The sequence below is a fragment of the Pezoporus flaviventris genome, unplaced genomic scaffold, assembly GCF_033815535.1.
Source record: "Pezoporus flaviventris isolate CSIRO_AGI_PZ_B2104156 unplaced genomic scaffold, CSIRO_AGI_Pfla_v1 ptg000029l, whole genome shotgun sequence".
In the NCBI taxonomy this organism is placed as follows: domain Eukaryota; kingdom Metazoa; phylum Chordata; class Aves; order Psittaciformes; family Psittacidae; genus Pezoporus; species Pezoporus flaviventris.
Window position 1 is genome coordinate 18,878,105 of NW_026892577.1, and position 17,814 is coordinate 18,895,918.

General features: G+C 39.8%; 1 protein-coding gene across 1 annotated transcript in view; it reads right to left on the reverse strand.

Moving 5' to 3' along the window:
• The window catches only part of USP54 (ubiquitin specific peptidase 54), a 108,186-nt gene extending 97,314 nt beyond the window's left edge, over positions 1–10,872 (reverse strand). The window contains exon 1 of the mRNA XM_061459433.1: positions 10,730–10,872. The gene's annotated coding sequence lies outside the window, so the exon portion shown is untranslated. The remainder of the gene's footprint in view (positions 1–10,729) is intronic.
• Between the last annotated feature and the right edge of the window lie 6,942 nt (positions 10,873–17,814).

Genomic DNA, 17,814 nt, shown 5'->3' on the forward strand with positions numbered 1-17,814 from the left:
AACAGATACTCCTTTGGTAAGCAGCTAAGGAAACTTCTCTCTACTCTGACAAAGAAAAAATGAACAAATTAAAAGGCCCACACTAACCAAACAAGTTGATAGTCATAAAAAAAGGGGGGAATGGAAACCCTTTGTTTCCTTTGACACCACTTTCCTCCATATTTAGTAGTTGTTAGGGCTCTTGTTTTATTAAGAACAGAGTGTTGGCAGAATTAAAGCTGCATGAGTACATACCTAAATCATGAGAATGGGCAGAAGAAGGAAAATTCAAACATTAATTTAGGAGCTAAAATTCTATTTACTGCCTACAGTCATTGTGGCGGAGGACAGTTGTAAGATCATTGTTGGGGAAAGTGAGGGGCTATTTCTTGAACTGCTTTTCAGTTGTTACCAGCTGTGTGCAGTCCAAACCAAGCAGCTAGATCTTACTTCAGCATTCACACTAGAAAGCACTGCCAGCATCTACCTCCTATCAAAGTAACTTGGCAAACTGGACTGGCCATGAAGAACACCGCTGCACAGCACCTGTGGTTCTGCTGTGGCAGCCAGGCCATGAGCCTGAAGCTCTCCTTAAATATACATAAATGAAGATCAACTATTGTAATAAAGCTGAAATGTAAAATGGGTATTTAAGACAAAATACACCTCAGTTAAGTCTAGGACCAGTTTCATCAAAAAATATTACTATTAGGTAGAGAAGTAAAATTTCTTCCTCCCCAGTCTTTCAGCAGCTATAACCTCTTCATAAAACTATCATGATTATGCTAGAGAGGCATAAATTATGATAGTTTCTATAATTTTTCTTATGACATAACTCTGAAGACAAAAGGAATTTAAAAAAAAAAAAATTCATCAGATGAGATTTTTTTCTTTTTTTTAAATCTAAATGCATCTTTTTTTCCTCAAAGACTGAAAAGTAATTGACAGTGCTATTCTTTTAAAAGTATTTATACAATTTCTTGTGCCTAACAGAAAGAGTATGCTGGCTCCCTTGCTCTAATTTTTCTTGTTTACATTATATGTAAGTTATGCTATATTCTACCAACAACAGCTAGAATTTGTTCTGAATATGTAATGTGTAATATGTGTCAGAACCTTCTATTTCTTGTACCAAAAACAGTGTTTTAGTCAAGTTCCTCCATAATTTATTAAAATTTAGAATGTCGAATTTAATAGTTTGATTAAGTCCTCATAGGAAAATGGCTTGATCTAAATCCCCATGTAAATATTCTTCAAAGCAAGCGTTAATCTGTTCACAGCCTCAGCCACTGATCAGGACAGTTGGACAGCAATTTCTCCACACTCCTTCTCTTCCTGAGCTGGTACTTCTAATTCTTTAGTCTCATGTGATTCTTACTGAAGGAATTTACTGAGCACTCCAAATGATCAGCTAATGCAGAACAAGGAATGCTGAAGAAGAGTGTGATCAACAAGTAAATTAGAATCACAGAATAACTGAGGTTAGAAAGGACCTCAGAGGAGGCCTCTAGTCTAACCTCACACTCAAAGCATGACCAAGAGGTCAGATCAGGTTGCACAGGGCTTTATCCAGCCGGGTATTAAAATCCTCTATGGATGAAAACTGTACAGCCTCTTACTCAAATGCATGACTGTCCTAATGCGAAGGCGAAGGGGAAGAAGGGGGAAAAGTCTTACAATTAGTCAAAAACTTTCTTGGTTTGTGTCCATAAATTCACAGCATACTTCACATGCTTTCTCATGAAAGTTCCTACCGCTTGTTTTTGACTGATTTTCACAATCCAAATGAGGAGATTAGTATGACTGGACAAACTAAGACATTATTATGTCCTACATAAAACAGAGATCTGTTAGCACTCCTGTATCAGCTCAACAGGCCGGCATCACACGGAAGTAGTGAAAATTTAGTATGCAGAAAAAAAGGAATTGCCACTGAATATTTTCAGAGTCCACCTAAAGAACAGCATTTCCACTGTTTTATTAAAGTAATTTTGGAAATTCAAGTGCTATTAATACTGAAGGCTGTTAGCAATTACAGACCAGATGAGGATCCTAATTCATTCACGTATTTGGATAACAATATGGCCCCATTACATTCATGTAATTATTCAAATGAATTCCAGACAAATTGGAATAAGAAGAGGGAGGGAAGCCTGGGAACAACCTGGAATATTGTTGCACTTTATTGATACCATCAAAATAAAATGGGAGGGTAGAGATATGAGAAAAGAAGCACTACAGCTAGCATTACCATTTTCAGTTCTACCAGAGACCTAAAGTCTGCTAAATTTTAAGTAAAACAATACTAAAACAAGTTAGTATTTAATATTTCAAGCTGTAAAATCTGAAATTAAAAAATGTTTAAAAATATTAGGATTAATTAAAAATCTTGGTTTAGGCTTTAGATACTTGTTAAAAAAATTTGACTTTTTTTTTTACTATGCACATGAGAAAATATCTCAAAGGTTAAGATTACAGATGACATATCAATCCTATCTCCTGTACAAACAGTACATACACTCCTTATCAGAGGAAAAAAAGCAATATAATTTTGTAATTGATACTTGAAGTTTTTCACAGAATTAAGCAATTCAGTTAGGCATGACACTACAACAGTCATACATTTTCCACATTTTCTCTCTCAAAACCTAACATAGTCCTTTGCAGATCTTGCTAGTACCACTGCTTCTGCCTAAAAACATTCCCGGAGCTACATAGCCAGAAAAAGCAACTTCAACTTAAAAATGTCACTCTATCTGTAAGCCTGAGAAGCCCTCTGTTCTGGTACAGATGACAAGACTCTACCATCTTCTGTCTGTGAACACTGCCAGTTCCCTCCACAGCAAGAACTGAATACAGTGGAAATCTGCAGGTACCTTTCCAGGCTGCAGCTGCAATACCAAACAGGCAGAGGAGAAACCATCACAAGCAAAAAACAAAGAAAAACACAATAGAGAAGTGGTAAATAGCTCAATCTATGTGTTAATTATACAGTTAAATATGATTGCTGTAATGACTGAATGAGGAAATATATTACTGTATTAATTAAACTACCTTTCTACCTTTGCCAAAAAGGAAGAGCCCTTAAAGAAACTACATTTGCACAACAGAAGGTATTTCATCTCCAAAGATGGCTATTTCCATACTGAACTTAGAGTCTTAACCAGCTATCCAAAAGAAGATAATGTAAATACCCTTTGCTAACAGGAAAGTTATAATCCTCTCCCAAAACAATGCATTTAAAGAGAAATGTCTAAAACAATGTTTTAAAAAGCTTCCTTGAAAATTTATGGAATTAGTCTAGCTTTGAGACTTTAAACAAATAAGGAGCACCTTAAAAACAGCACTTTCAATGAAAATTCTTGTTCTTGTTCATCCTGCAGCATTGCCAAGCTCACACTGCATCATTCTCTCCTGGTTCTCTTTAAGAAAAAGAAATAAATCTATATTTAAGATCTATCAAGTATCAATTATCAAAGGATCCTAAAGCTTTTGCTGACAATGCCTTTTTAACATACTTCTAAATGTTTACATAACTCCCCAGATATTATACATTACAATATAAGTACTGCATAGATTTGTTGCACATAACAATGTCCGTAATAGATACCACAGACAATGTTGCAGTTTACTAATCAGAAATTTTATGAAGCTTTGCTGTCTATTTGTGAGCATGCCTCAGGTACGGTTGTAATGGAAAAGTTTTAGGGAACAGGCAGCACATATAAGCAACACTTTCTTTTTTTTTTTTTTCCACCCCTCCATTTTCCTTACCATGACCTATTTTTTTGAATAACATGCAGACCTAGTAAGGACATTAACCTGTTTCCATGTCACAGTACAGCTCATGTAGTGATGTGCTGAGATGCATTAGCTGTCATCTATTGATCCATTTCTAAGTTCATTCTACTGGGACTACCGGCTGCAGGATCAGAAAGTCTCCTGTTATCCTCTGCTGTGTGACACAATTTACTGATTAACTATTTTCCACGGTACATTCATTTTAACATTTTGTGGAAACACTTACAGAAGATTCCTCCTCTTCAAACAGTCTCCCACGTCTGAATCATTCTTACGTATTTTTAGTCCATTCATTATTTTTAAAAGTCAAAATGTAATAAATCATGGTTTTATTTTAAAAAGATAAGAATTACGTGCACCAAACATTATCTACTACAAATACCTATTTACATTTTAGCAAGTATTAGAAATGAACAAGCTTTCAGGTCTTAAGACTGTAAAATGACAAAACAAGTTTCATGCACATAGGGAAAAAGAAACTTAAAAAAAAATAGCTATTCCCCCTTGATTCCTGACAGGCTTCTCTCATGCAAACTGTTCCCACACACACACAGAGTATACAGTGTATTTACACTTCTGTATCAATTCTGTTGAGCCAAACATAAAGGACACTAATATATGATTATTTATTACAGGTCATTCTACCTGTTTCTGCCTTTAGCATTATTAACCTCTGAACCAGCAATTACTTACTACTTCTTTGCAATGTATATACTCATAAAAACATACCTTTGTGCCAAGAAGTGTTTATACAATTTTATAAGCTTGATTAGATTTTCAAAATAAATGTCTACAATAAATCCACATTCACTGTTCCAATTTAAACAGGATGGGGAGAACAGCTGAGCTTTAACTGTCTGAATTTTCAGAGCTGTAAAATACGACAGGGAAAAGTGATTCCAAAAGCCAGGCTTCTAGCTTTCAAATTCAGGGAGTGCAAGCTTGACCAAATCCATGCAACAAATCAATTATGGCAGAATGTAACAAGCAGGGGCTATTGCAAAATAATTAAGCAAAAGATCAGCAGGGTTCATGTCCAATCACAATTCAATGAAGTCTTATATGCAACATAAATTGGCATCTTTCCAGGCATTGGGAGATGTTTGAAAGAAGGAAACACTCACAATTCATATTTCTGAGTTTTAAAAACCTGTTTTCTCCAATTCTCAAAAAAAAACCCAAGGATTTGGACATCTCACTTTGGATGACAGAACCCAAGGGAAATGAGTATGGTGCAATTAAAGGAGTGGGAAAAAATATTACAAAACAGATAATGGATCACATTCTATATAACAGAAATGCTGTGCAGAAAAGGAAGATACAGCTCTAAGTGGGATGCTCTAACTGGAAAAGAGGGAGAATAGGAGAAAACAAATGGGACTGAGAATATATCAGACATAAATCTTACATGATCATAAGCTTCCATTCATTATTAAGTAGGCAGCAAATTATTTTTATTGCCCCCAGAAGCATCTGACCAAAATCACTTTTCTTCCAATACCTTTTGAATCAGTTGGCCAGTTTCCAACATTCTGAAATATAAAAACCCAGATCTGTCAAAAATAATTATGTTCCTATAAACTACAGAAAAATCTATAGTCAGGTAGAGGAAAAAGACCCAATTTAAGTGCAGGGAAAATCCACCTCTTATGTATTTGATTTGTCAGCAGGTCAGTCAGAACAGACTATCCATAGCACTGTGTATTGTTAGGGAGGAAAACAGGACTAAGGCTTGGAGGAGAAGAGATAGGAAATATAAAAATAATCCACATACATACAAATGTAAATTTTATTATTTCTGCAGCTGACAGAAACTATGACCTGCAGACAGTAACTTGTTTTAACAGCCTTGCTAACAGAGAGTAACTTGGACAAGTATTTACATTTCTTGACCCCTTCCTTTTAAGTAGGTCGCCTAGAAACATCACACCTCAGAATGAATGAGGAAATGGATTATGTGCTCCTATCTGTGTATTTCAGATATTTTGTTGAATCTATTTTGTGAAATCCTTGGAAGTAATTTTCCCTTATGCTTTTTACAGCATTGAGCACAATGAAGATACTCAATGAAGAACAAAACAGACATGCAGTAACAATAATATATTCTAGAAAGGCTTCCATAGATAAATACAAACCTGGATACAACCTGCAGAACTGTTGGTGGGATGACTCAACTCCTAATATTTCATTTAAGTTCATTTTCTTAGCAGCAGCCTGAGGTTAGTAATAAGTCCCACTATGCTTAGAGCTGTGGATTCATTTTCCTGTTAATTGCAGCAATAGGTTCTTTGTTAATGGTTTTAAGATAATGCTGGGGTTTGCCATATGGTTGGATTTGTGTGAGGGTTTCTCATGAAAAGCTAGAGAGTATAAGAAATTGTTGCTATATTTAACTTCAGTGTCCTCACATGCAGGATTGTCCTCACAGCAGACAACTGGAATGGACACTCTTCTAGTATTTGCAAGTTCAAATGATGCTTAATATTTACTGCAGGTATTGTTTAAGATGACTACAGGGACTTTAAACAAGACAACATATGGACATAGCAGAGGACTGATAATGCAATGCTGAGCTTTTCATCTCTAGGTCATTGGTTCAAATCTAAACTGGTCAGTAATGAAGGCAAGCTATTTGACAGCTCCGGCCTTTGCAAATTGATTTGTCAGGCTCAGTCAAGTTCCCACTAAACTCAAAATTCACCATTACAACTTGAGTTCCTGAAAACAACTTCATCCCAACAAAGTTACAAACAAATTGAACAGAGACAGAAGTAATCTCTTCCTCCTAGGGCACCATCTCCTGACCAGGACATACAGAGAGTGCCAGAGGAACAGTGAAAATTACACCACCAGTGGTAAAGCACATCATTCTGTGGATAAAGATTACTTCTGCCTCTCAGGAACTCAGTCATAGTTACCTGTATATCAGGACAAATCTTTCAGGTTTTTATTACTAAAGAACACAAGAAAGAAGAGACACCAATTCGCAGATTTTAAAACTTAAATTTCACAGTGCTGCTTAATGCTTTCTTTGGATATCTTGTTCAAAGACACATTTCATAAGGCCAAAGGTTTTGAAGAAAATGGTCACAGTGCTTTATAAGAGTAACAATAAATGTAACATCCATTTTGTTACGAGGTATTTGTAACCAAAATGTTGCTGCTACAAGTGCTGTTTAAACAATTCCTGCAGATAAGTTGAATTCAGAAATATATTTATATATATTCAGAATATATTTACAAGTTACTATGAATGATACTAGAGAAGTCATGTTCTTTCATATAAATATGTTAGACATACATAGAGGTATGTATGTACAGGTTAGTCATAACAGCACATAACTTTCCACATGCTTTCAGAATTTGAACAAAAATGGTTTTAAGCCTCAAAACCATAAGTATAGCCTCTTCCTCTGTCTCTTAATAGTTCGCACAGCAAACACTCTGCAGGTATCATAGTTCTCCATTTTACCAACTGCTAACAGCTACAGAAGTGAATACAGACACCAAGTTTTAATACAGCACCTTTAAGATCACCTTTACTTCACATATTTAGGGCACAATAAAATCTAATGGAAGTTTTACGCTCTATGAACAGAAAACATTACTTCTAACAAGACTACAACAGAATACATACAGCTCTTAAGATCTTGAAAAATGTGTTCAAAATAACAAGTAAGAGCCTGCTGCCTTCTTTGCAGGTTCCTTGGGTTTTACTAAGATGTTGACAACATAGTGAAATTTTACCTTCCCGTCACAACAACTTGAGAAATAGAACACTTACTGTAACTTTAGGAAAGCCACAACAGGTTAACTTCCCATGACTGCATGCAGTTTCAGCAAGCTGAATGATTGAGCTGGCATGGAGTCTATTGCTATAAAATCAGAGGAGCATAGCCAAGTGATACCCTAGTTTGGCCAAACACTAGTCCTGTGTCCCATACACAACAGCTGATGAGATCCAGCCAAACCTTTCAACTTGCTCAGGTCACAGAACAGAAAACTCCATGCATCAAGTAACATAACAGAGAGAAAACAAAAAATAAACTGCACACTAAATTTGAATATCAAGAGACATGATGAGAGACCTATATATTATGTCATTTGCCTTAGGAAGTGTCCAGGCTACAGCCAGGACATGGTTCCTCCTAGCAGTCTCACACTAGGGTGCACGTTCAAGCAAGGGTGGTTGCCTACACATGAAGTCAAAATCTTAAAGACTGCCTATTACCTGACTTGTAGCGAACAAGAACAAAACAATAGAGATCCATGTAAGACAATCAGAACTCCTTGACAGTCAGTAACAAGACTTACTGCTGCTCCTCTCATCAACACTTGATGTGCCATCAAACACAGCATATCTGCACTAGGGAATGACTTTCAGTGACAGAAATGCACAATAACTTTGGAACAGTAACTGCAGCCATTATTGACAGAAAAGAAATAAATGAAAAGGCAAAGTTTAGACAAAGGCAAGAAGTAGAGTATTTCAGAGAACAAATTGAAATAAAATGTTTAAATAAATGTGGGTGGACCATGTTAGGAAACTGAAGGATGTGTAAGGGATTTAAATTTCAGAAGGTTGCATGAGAAAAACAAAAAGACTAATACATTTTACAGGTGCCAATAAGTACATTTATTATACAACTTACAATTTATTGGTTTTAAACAGTAGGATAAGCAGATTTAAGTAGGGAATAGCTGTTACTTTCTATTATTCTTTCATCCTGCTACCTCAGTTTCCTTTTTGTACTAGCTGCTGTATTTTGCACAGTTGCACCAAAAGTTATTCAGGACAGCCACACCTGTTCTTTAAATAAATATGTTTACATAGCATTCAAACATCATTGAGGCCAAATTTTGATTAGTGTGGACAGAACCTACTGTAACTACAATAATGTGATACCTAAGAGATCTGCCACTATTACGTCTAGGTAACAAGGTTTTTGAAGCCTCACAAACTGAAAATAAACACACTTTCTCATCTATATACTCTCCATGAAAATTCGCATAAGAAAGCTCAATACCTAATAGCATCAGCAGGACTGGATAAAGATGGATTTAAATTCCCTTTATCCTTTTTAATGAATTCATGACTACAGTCTCAGATTATTAATCAGAACAGATAGAAGAACTGACATAATTTTTACCTGCAGTGACTGAAAGAAATGAACTGAAATACTTTTACAGCTGTCACTAGCATAAAGAAAGGAATATTTCTAAATTCTCTTGGATAACTCTAAGTAACTTTGCCTGTTCTAGACAAATCAAGCATACCCATACCCTTCATGCCACCCCAATAACACTGTGCAAAAGGCTTTGTGGCTGGCATCACACAGATGAGGGGAAAAAAAAGAAAAGAAAAAAGGCTCCTATTTAATTCAGTCTGAATGATGTGCGGCATGCTTGATTAGATATATTCTGATCAGGTACTGAAATAGAATTTAAAGAGTATCCTGTCTAGTGAAATGATCATTATTTCTATCACTTCCTAAATGAGAACAGATTTCAACAGCCTCATTCCATTTTTATTTTTTTTTAATTTTTTTTTTTTAGCCCATAATACGCTTTTGGTAATTATTTTTAAAGCTGTCACGTTCAAGTTATGTATTACTTTACCAGTTTAGTTCTCAGCATAGCAGCACCTTCTCTCCCCCTGGAAACAAACGCAAGACTATCTATGTTGCTATTGTCACAACTGCTATCATTTTCCAAAGGAGCTGTTCAATATCAAGTACACTGCAGCACAGAGCCTTTCAGATGTAGATTTTCAAGTCTGAAGAGTAGCCATGCTTAGAGAGGTTTGTCTTCGGTACATACTTCTTTCTTTCAAACCATGAGAAATTACAAAAGTATTTTTCATCCCATTTCACATGCATTTTTTTTCCACAAGTATAACACTCAGAATTTGCTCTGAAATCTGAAAAGCTCTTTTCATTCTTTCCACATGCGCAATCAGCGACTACAATACACACAACTCCGAACTGAAAGACCAGAAACCCAGTATGTCTGCAACTTTTTGAAAGCAGGTGTATATTGTTATGGTTTCTATTTAGGGCTGTAATCCTCACAAATCCTCACTCATAATCCTCCTACTGAATAAACGGTTTCAAGCAAAATCAGATCCTGGAAAAGCAAACAGCTTCTGCACATGCTTTTGCCTACCCTGGACCAACATAGTAAATGTAATACTGTCACTGACAAGTTTCTTCTAACCAAGAACCAGCTTTTATATATGCAAGTTTAACTTTTAATGGCAGTTGATCTTGTCTGAGTTATTAACGAACATAATGCAACGTCAGTGATATTAATTTCAAAGACCCTGCTGATAGAAAACCCTTCTTGCCTCCAGCGTCCTCTTTCTCGTAGATGCTACTACTTTGCTCGCCTAAGGTGACCAGCTGCAGGCAGAGGGGGCCTTCCCCTCGCAATTACCTCGGCGGTCAGGCCCTAGGCTGAGCCCCACCACAGAACCCGCTGACCGCAGCCTGCCCCGCCACCTGCAGAGGCCAGGCCGTGCAGGCGTACGTGGCTGCACTGCCCTACACAGGCGGGAGAGTCACTACTGGGACTCCGGGCACGTGGCACAAGCAACCAGTTAACGGCTGGGTCTGGTTTATTGTTTTTTCCCGAGATGCCGGGACAGGAGGAAAGAAATCCCAAGTGTTCGCGAAAGCGGTGGATCCCGGGTTCCCGCCGCGCCCCACAGGGAGCTGGCCGCTGCCGACACGGCTGTACAAACTGCGCCTCCAACCCCTCACCCAGCCCACCGTGCCGCTGAGAGGAGCGACCCCTCCCGTCCCGCCGCCGGAGCCGCGACCCGCTGCCACCCACCGCCGCGAAAGTCCGTACGGCGACAGTCAGTACAGCCCTAGACAGCCACAACAGGACCCAGAAGATGAGGAGAACCCCAACTCCTCACCAGGGCGACAGTGCCGTGAGTCCCTACCTGACAGTGCCAGTTCATGCCGCAACACCAAACATCCCTCCCCCTCAGCCAGCCTCATCCCTCGCTGCTATAGCTACGGGGAGCCGCGGCAACCACCTCTCGCGAGAGGAGCCATCTTCCCGCGAGAGCCTGCGGGAGGGGGTGCCTTCTCTCGCGAGAGGGCCGAAGATGCTCAGGCCAGGTTGGTGGAGCTGGGTCTAGTCTGTGTCTTTTGTTGCCGTTTCTCGTTCCTTCAGCGCAGGGCAGGCCTGCACCGAGTCGGGGCGCTTCGGAGGGCAGGTGGCCTGACCCGATGCCCCGGGCCAGAAGGGGTGAGAGGTCCCCCCCTGTGTTTAACTCTGGCTGTGAGGTAGGCAGTGGAGCTGTTCCCAGACCAGGCTGGAAGCCAGGAGGTAGCTAGAGATCATTTCAGGTGTGTGGGGGGCTGACAGAGTCCCGGTGAACCACTTTCCTGTGAGGACGTGGCGGGCGCTCGGCGCTCTGCGAGGCTGGTTTCTCCCGAAGCAGCTACCCGCAAATTGAGCGCCTTAAGCCGATGCAGCAGAGCTTGTTCGATGGAACTGCCTGGATAGAAATAATCTTTTTCTTGCCAGAAAAGAAATAGGTGAGTTTGCAAAGTGTGTGTAATTGCACAATTGCGAAGTGGGATATGAGTGGAGTCCAACATGCTAATGTCCAGCAAAAGTTCACTTGTAGTTCGTGTGGGAGCTGTTTTTTTTCACAGGTTAGAGCAGTATAACATGTTCAACGTGATCTGTCCAAGTACTTCAGGTGTCAATTAGATCGTCTCAGGATCTGGGAAAATTTGAATAAGATCTTTTACAAATTTGCATTTTGATTTTCAGAATCCTAGACAATATGTAAAATATTAAGCTCACATTCCCTGAACTGCACCAGCTGCACATTGCAGTGTGTGATTTTCCTGTCCCTAGTGCAGAGTGCTGGTAGAAACATTGTCTCTGGTGCAGTAGTATTTTTGGTGATACCCAAGAAACATTTTAAGCCTGCTGAAATAAATGGGTCCTTTCCTATGAATTCAGGATCATGCATGTAAAAGAGAGTATGGCACTTTATTTTCTCCTGTTTTATTGTCCTATTGCAGAGCAGTTGCTCTTTTTTTTTGTAGGTTATTGCACAGTTATCTCGCGGATTGCTCCAGTACCTCACCCACAGCCAGTGGCCCGCGGACCACTTGAGTTTCTGTAGAATATCTTTGTTGGGAAGTGACTGGCCGAGGGAGATCTGTGCCTTTTTTTCAAAGGGAGATTAAGAAAAACAAGGCAAGGCGAGGTAGGGCCGGGTGGGGCAAGAGGAGGCAGGGCGGGACAAGGCAGAGCGGGGCAAAGCAAGGCCGGGAGGGGTGCGGCAGGGCGGTATGGGGCGGGCCAAGGCAGGGTGGGGCAAAGCAGGGCGGGGTAAAGCTGGGTGGGGCAAAGCAAGGCAGGGTGGGGCAGGGCGGGGCAAAGCAGGTGGGGCGGGGTAGGGCAAGGCAGGGCGGGGTAAGGTGGGGAGGGGACAAGTAAGGCAAGGCAGAAAGCTGAAGGGCAGGCGGGGCAGGCCGGGTGATGCGGGGCAAAGCAAGACGGGGCGGGAGAAGACAAGATGGTGGGGCAAGGCAAGGCAGAGTGAGGCGGGGCCGGGCGGGGCAAGGCAAGGCAGGGCGGGGCAAGGCGAGCTGGGCCAAGGTAGGACAAGGCGGGGAAGGGCAGGGCACGGTACGGTACGGCGGGCAAGGCAAGGCAAGGTAAGGTAAGGCAAGGCAAGGCAAGGTAAGGTAAGGTAAGGCAAGGCAAGGCAAGGTAAGGTAAGGTAAGGTAAGGTGGAGGTGCAAGTGCAAGGCAGGGCGAGGTGTGGCAGAGTGGTGCAAAGCACAATGGGCAAGGCAGGCTAAGGCAAAGCAAGGCGGGCGGGGCAAATCAAGGCGGTGCGAGGCAGGGCGGGGCAAGGCATGGTCTGTGTTCAGTTCTGGGCCCTCAGTACAAGAGAGGCATTGAGGCCCTAGAGTGGGTCCAGAAAAGGGCGACGGAGCTAGTGAAGGGCTTGGAGCACAAGTCTGATGAGGAATGGCTGAGGGTTTGGGGAGGTTTAATCCCTAGAAAGGAAGGCTTGGGGGACCTTGTTGCTCTCTACGACTGCCTGAAAGGAGCGTGGAGCCAGGAGGTGTCTGGTCTCTGATCCCAAGTAAGAAGCGATAGAACGAGGTAATGGCTGCAAGCTACACCTGGGTAGGTTTACGCTGGAGATTAGGAACAATTTCATCACAGAGGGGTGATGAGGCCTTAGAACAGGCTGCTTTGGGCAGTGGTGGAGTCATCGTCCCTGAAAGTGTTCACAAACTGTGTAGCTGAGGCCCTTAGTGGTTTAGTGGTGGACTTCACAGTCCTGGGATAAAGGTTGGACTTGATGATCTTAAAGGTCTTTTCAAACCTAGCTGATTCTATGATTCAATGAAGATGACTGTGGGGACTGCCATTTCCATGAGCAGTTGATATCTCAGTGCTAGTACCCTGGCTAAACAGTGTAATTACAATGTAAATAGTTACTCAAACCGAAACACAAAGATATGAGGGGTAAACCTCTTTATTTTCTGCCCCTGTATTTCAGTGTTCCTGAAATCTGAGAGACATGCTCTTTGTAACAGTCCTTAGAGGACTGCTGCCAGCTCTGTAAGTTGTAGAGGAAGGGTTTTTTGGTTGGTTCCCCCCCCCCCAGTCATTGAGCCCCATTTTTACATAGGAAAAGCATAATGTTATGTATCTAAAAGATGTGTTTCTGTATGTCAGAATTACCAGCTTATGATAATTCAGATATGCCGTCAGTGGTATACCAGATGAGTGGAGTATGCTTAGAGGACTGGGGCTCCCTTTATGTCTGCTCAAACACTCAAAGCGTACTGTTTGCATATACAGGTATGTGCAGGACCATTTGTGTTGCTGCTGTTAATGTGGCATTTCTACCACCACTGAAATAATTAAAAAAAGAAGTTTGTGCATTTGGAATAATGGTTGTTTACTTGTGACTTTCCGTCCTATTTCAGTCTTTTGCTTTGGGAATCAAGCCAGTCATACTGGGAGAGCACAAGCAAATGAGAAAGGCCTCAAGCCTTTCTTAGGGACCAAAGATAATGAAGAGAAACATTTAGAGATAGTAGATATAATGAAACCCTGAATCCATGCTAGCTTCAAGCCCATCAAAGTATGGTGGGTTTTATAATAGAATATGGAAGTAATTACTCCTCAGAGTACTGTGGAGTTTGACTAAAGCGCCCTTCAATGTAATTGAATTTGTGTAGCATCTGTGAGCAGGAGAGGTCCTGTGCGATAAGACCCATAGGTTATCCTTAGGCTGGCCAGCAGAAAGTTTCTCATTTGTTTGAGCATCCTCTGGGGGCCACTTTATTTTCCCTGCAGTAAATGATGTATAATGAGATTGTTACTGAAGGCAGGAACTTCCCCCAGTAAAAAGGGGAAATCTGTGGAATCCTTATTTACCCTTTTGTGCACAAGGATGTTTTGGAGCACAAATAAAGCATTGATTCATGGGTAGCCTTTTTTTCCTGCTGTTAGTGTCCTCCTTGTATGCATTTTTTATTTCTAGCTACAAATGCAGGAACCTGAAATAAAACAGTGGTGCTGCCCTGGGAAGAGTTGACACCTTTGTCAGACTCTCATAGTATGGTGGTACCTTCCCTGTCCAAATTTCCCCCACATAAGTGTTCCGAGTAAGCCTTGTTAAAAGAACAAAGAATAACTATTTTGGTTTGGCACTGAAAGAAGAACTTGGAATCATAAATTAGTCTCGTCTTATATATGCATTTATCTGGTCATTGTGGATTTTTTAAAGGCAAATGTTCATTGCAACTCTGTCTAGAGCTATGCCTATAACTTCTTCCTGTTCTTTAAAGTGTAGTGGTTCCTATCTGCAGATTTATTTCTGTCAGTTCTTCCTGAAAGTCCATCAGATGGAATTTTCTTTAAATGAAAACCAGACTTCTAAAATTAAAATTCTTTATTATTAAAATTTATTATTATATTTATTATATATTTATATTTTATCTTTATTTATAATATTCATACAATATATAATATAATGAATATATTATTTATTATAAATTTTAATTCTAAAATTAATTTTCTTTAAAATTAAAAATATTTTGTGGCTTTTTATTGTTAATCAAAAGGTCAAAACTAGCAAACAAAAAAGAGTCTGCAGGTTTCCTTCAAGAAAGTTGGAAAGTGTACATTAAAAGTTTTGATATAAATAGTATTTCTAAAAAGTGTAATTGAAATTAAATTAAGAATTTATATTTTGAGAATTTGGTTATCAAGCTGACTGGAGTTTAAGTTGCATTTAAAAGCATTGCTTCAGAGTGGTTTATGTAGTTCTCTTCCCTTTACTCCATGTGTTAACACAGTATATATCTGAGCAAGTTCTTGCACTCATTAAAGCATCATGTAAGCTGTAATGCAAGCAGAAGATGATTATCTGAGAGAAGATGGCACTTACTGTGTGTTAAATACACAGAGAGCAAGAGGTATAGCATAAAGGCATGGCTAATTAATTAATTACCTTAGCTGAAGAGACTTCTACTGGTAGATATATGATGCCATGAATATAATTAATAGTGTCTCAAATTCCATATACTCAGCAGTTCATGAAAGTTGTAGGGTTCCACAAAATGTGTGCAAACTTGCTTCTGTGTGTGTCTGCAAATTCTGCTTAATTATCTGTGGTCCTGGTCAGGCACATCTCCCAGACAGTATAGGCAACTTGTCTAAACTAGTTTATAACCTGCAATTTGAGGCTGTGGGCATAGATGAGGTTGCATATAAATGTATTAATGTGCTGTGAGCCAGTAGACTGGCTTGCAAACTTTTCTAATACTCGTTTAAGAGAAATTAGCATACGTGCTGCTGATGAACAGTGGTGGACCTTGTAAGTTGCCAGAGAAGTGCTAACAGCAGCTTGTTATGCCAGAGGGCAGTCATTTGGAAGTGGGGTGTTTGCCAGATGATCGTACCTGTGGCAGTCTTCTATGGAAGAGAACATATACTTGCAGACAAGCTAGGCAGGAAAATAACCTCAGTGCAATGAATGTCAAGCCTTGTGCAACAAATCAGCACTTCTCATGGAGGGACAGCTGCATGCAGACCTCTTTGCTCCATAACAGAACAGTTGTGTTCATGCTCTTGGCGGTCTGGTGCCTGCCATCTTGTATAAGAGAAGTAAATGCATTTTATATATTCACAGTGCGATCTTTAAAAAGTCAAACAAGATAAAGCCTGTATTCTCCCAACAGCCTGATACTGTTCCACATTTTATTTCAGAGACCCACTAAGCCTAATGGCAAAACCATCTCCTTTAAATGCTCTGTCAATAATAACATAAAATGTAATTCCCACATGTTAGTTGTATGAATTATATCCTCATCATCACTAATGGAAAGCTGTTCACATGAGAGGCAATTACGAGATGCAAACCCTTCGATTAGGGAATGTATTCAAGTCAAATGGAAGATTTTCTGTGCTATACCAAGAAGCGTATAAAGTGTGCTACTACCTGCCAAATATTTATGCCATCAGCTGTAACTTCAGGCAAGATTTTAAAACATACAATTCCATATTTATGGATAGTATTGCTGAGATTTTGTTGAACAACTTTCTTTTACATTAAAATGCAGGCACTATTTTTTATGCATTTTCAGTATAGCTTGTATTCTGTATCATACAAGTTGCCTTATGAGGCAAACATTTCCAAGCTGGGAAACTGTAAAATAATATTCCTAAAAGTAACATTGTTAAATGTAAGAACTTTTTGTTCTGAATGAAAGATCTCAATGTCACAAAATTCTGTCCAGTCTGTTTTTTATGGGCATTCCATCTCTGTTAAATGGATTTTTGGCTCCTGTTCCATAGAGTGTAAGCTTAATATCCAGTACATCCTCCGTGAGGGAACTGTAGCCTGCCTTTACAAGAGGATGAGCTTAATAATTTGTTAGTTCTTTTTTATCTGTAACTATGATGATCCTGCTTAGAAGCAGATGACTGAGTTTCCATTCCGTAGCGCCTAGTATGTGGGGAAATCCACTGTAATTAAATCTTATAAAATCCTCTTACTCCCAGTATAAATAATTCTCTGACACAGGCAATTCCCCTGAGTCTACATCACAGCCCTAGGAAAGCAAAGAGCAAGAACAGTTACTTACTTCCTTTTAAATATTTGATCATTTTGGACAAACTTCTGCTCTGATTACAGTGGCTGCAAGCCTTACTGAAATTAATTATTTTTGAGGCAGAATCTGCATTACTGTTTTTTCTCACATTTAACATTACTTTGAACGATGACTAAATTAGCATGCATCTTAAGATATGTAAACATCAAGACAATAGTCTGAATTGTTCTACAACATGTAGTGTTCTTTCTTGTTTTGTACTAGAAACAAAACCACATAAATCCTGCTTGACAGGATTTGAGACTGAAAGTGTGCTGGCAAAAGATCTATATGCCTTGTTAAGTAAATTTACCAAAACCAAAGGATCCTCTTAGCTTATAAGTATGAATTATAGCAATATCATTAATAATTTTCAGAGCTACAATTCTAATCCCAAGCGCATTGCAACTTTTTATCCCCATTTAGGGTTTGTGATAATGGAGCGCACAGGTGAAAGCTCTTGTCCAGCAGTACATTATGAAGCACAGAGAGCTTTGAGTCCCAGTCCTTTGACCTACTTGCTGGATGATGCTGCCTTCCTTATATGCAAGAGCTTTGAAACTACACCACCACAGAGCACTGTGCTATCTTCTCTACAGCATTTCCTACCTATGTTTAAAGACCTATTTTATTTGGTCTTTCATTTAGACTCTTCTCTTCTGGGTGGACCTGGGACCTGTGCTTGAGCTAGCTTGTCTGATAGATGGACTTTGGACCAACAGTGTAGTTTGTGTCCAGCCCTATTTCCTCTAGCTCCTGATCAGATTCTCTGGATGATCCCTGTGCCTGATTCGTCTCCCACCATGTCTGGGATGACTGATGAACCTTGTCACAAGCACGCAGCTCTGCCTGCCATGTTCAGATGTTGTGTGGT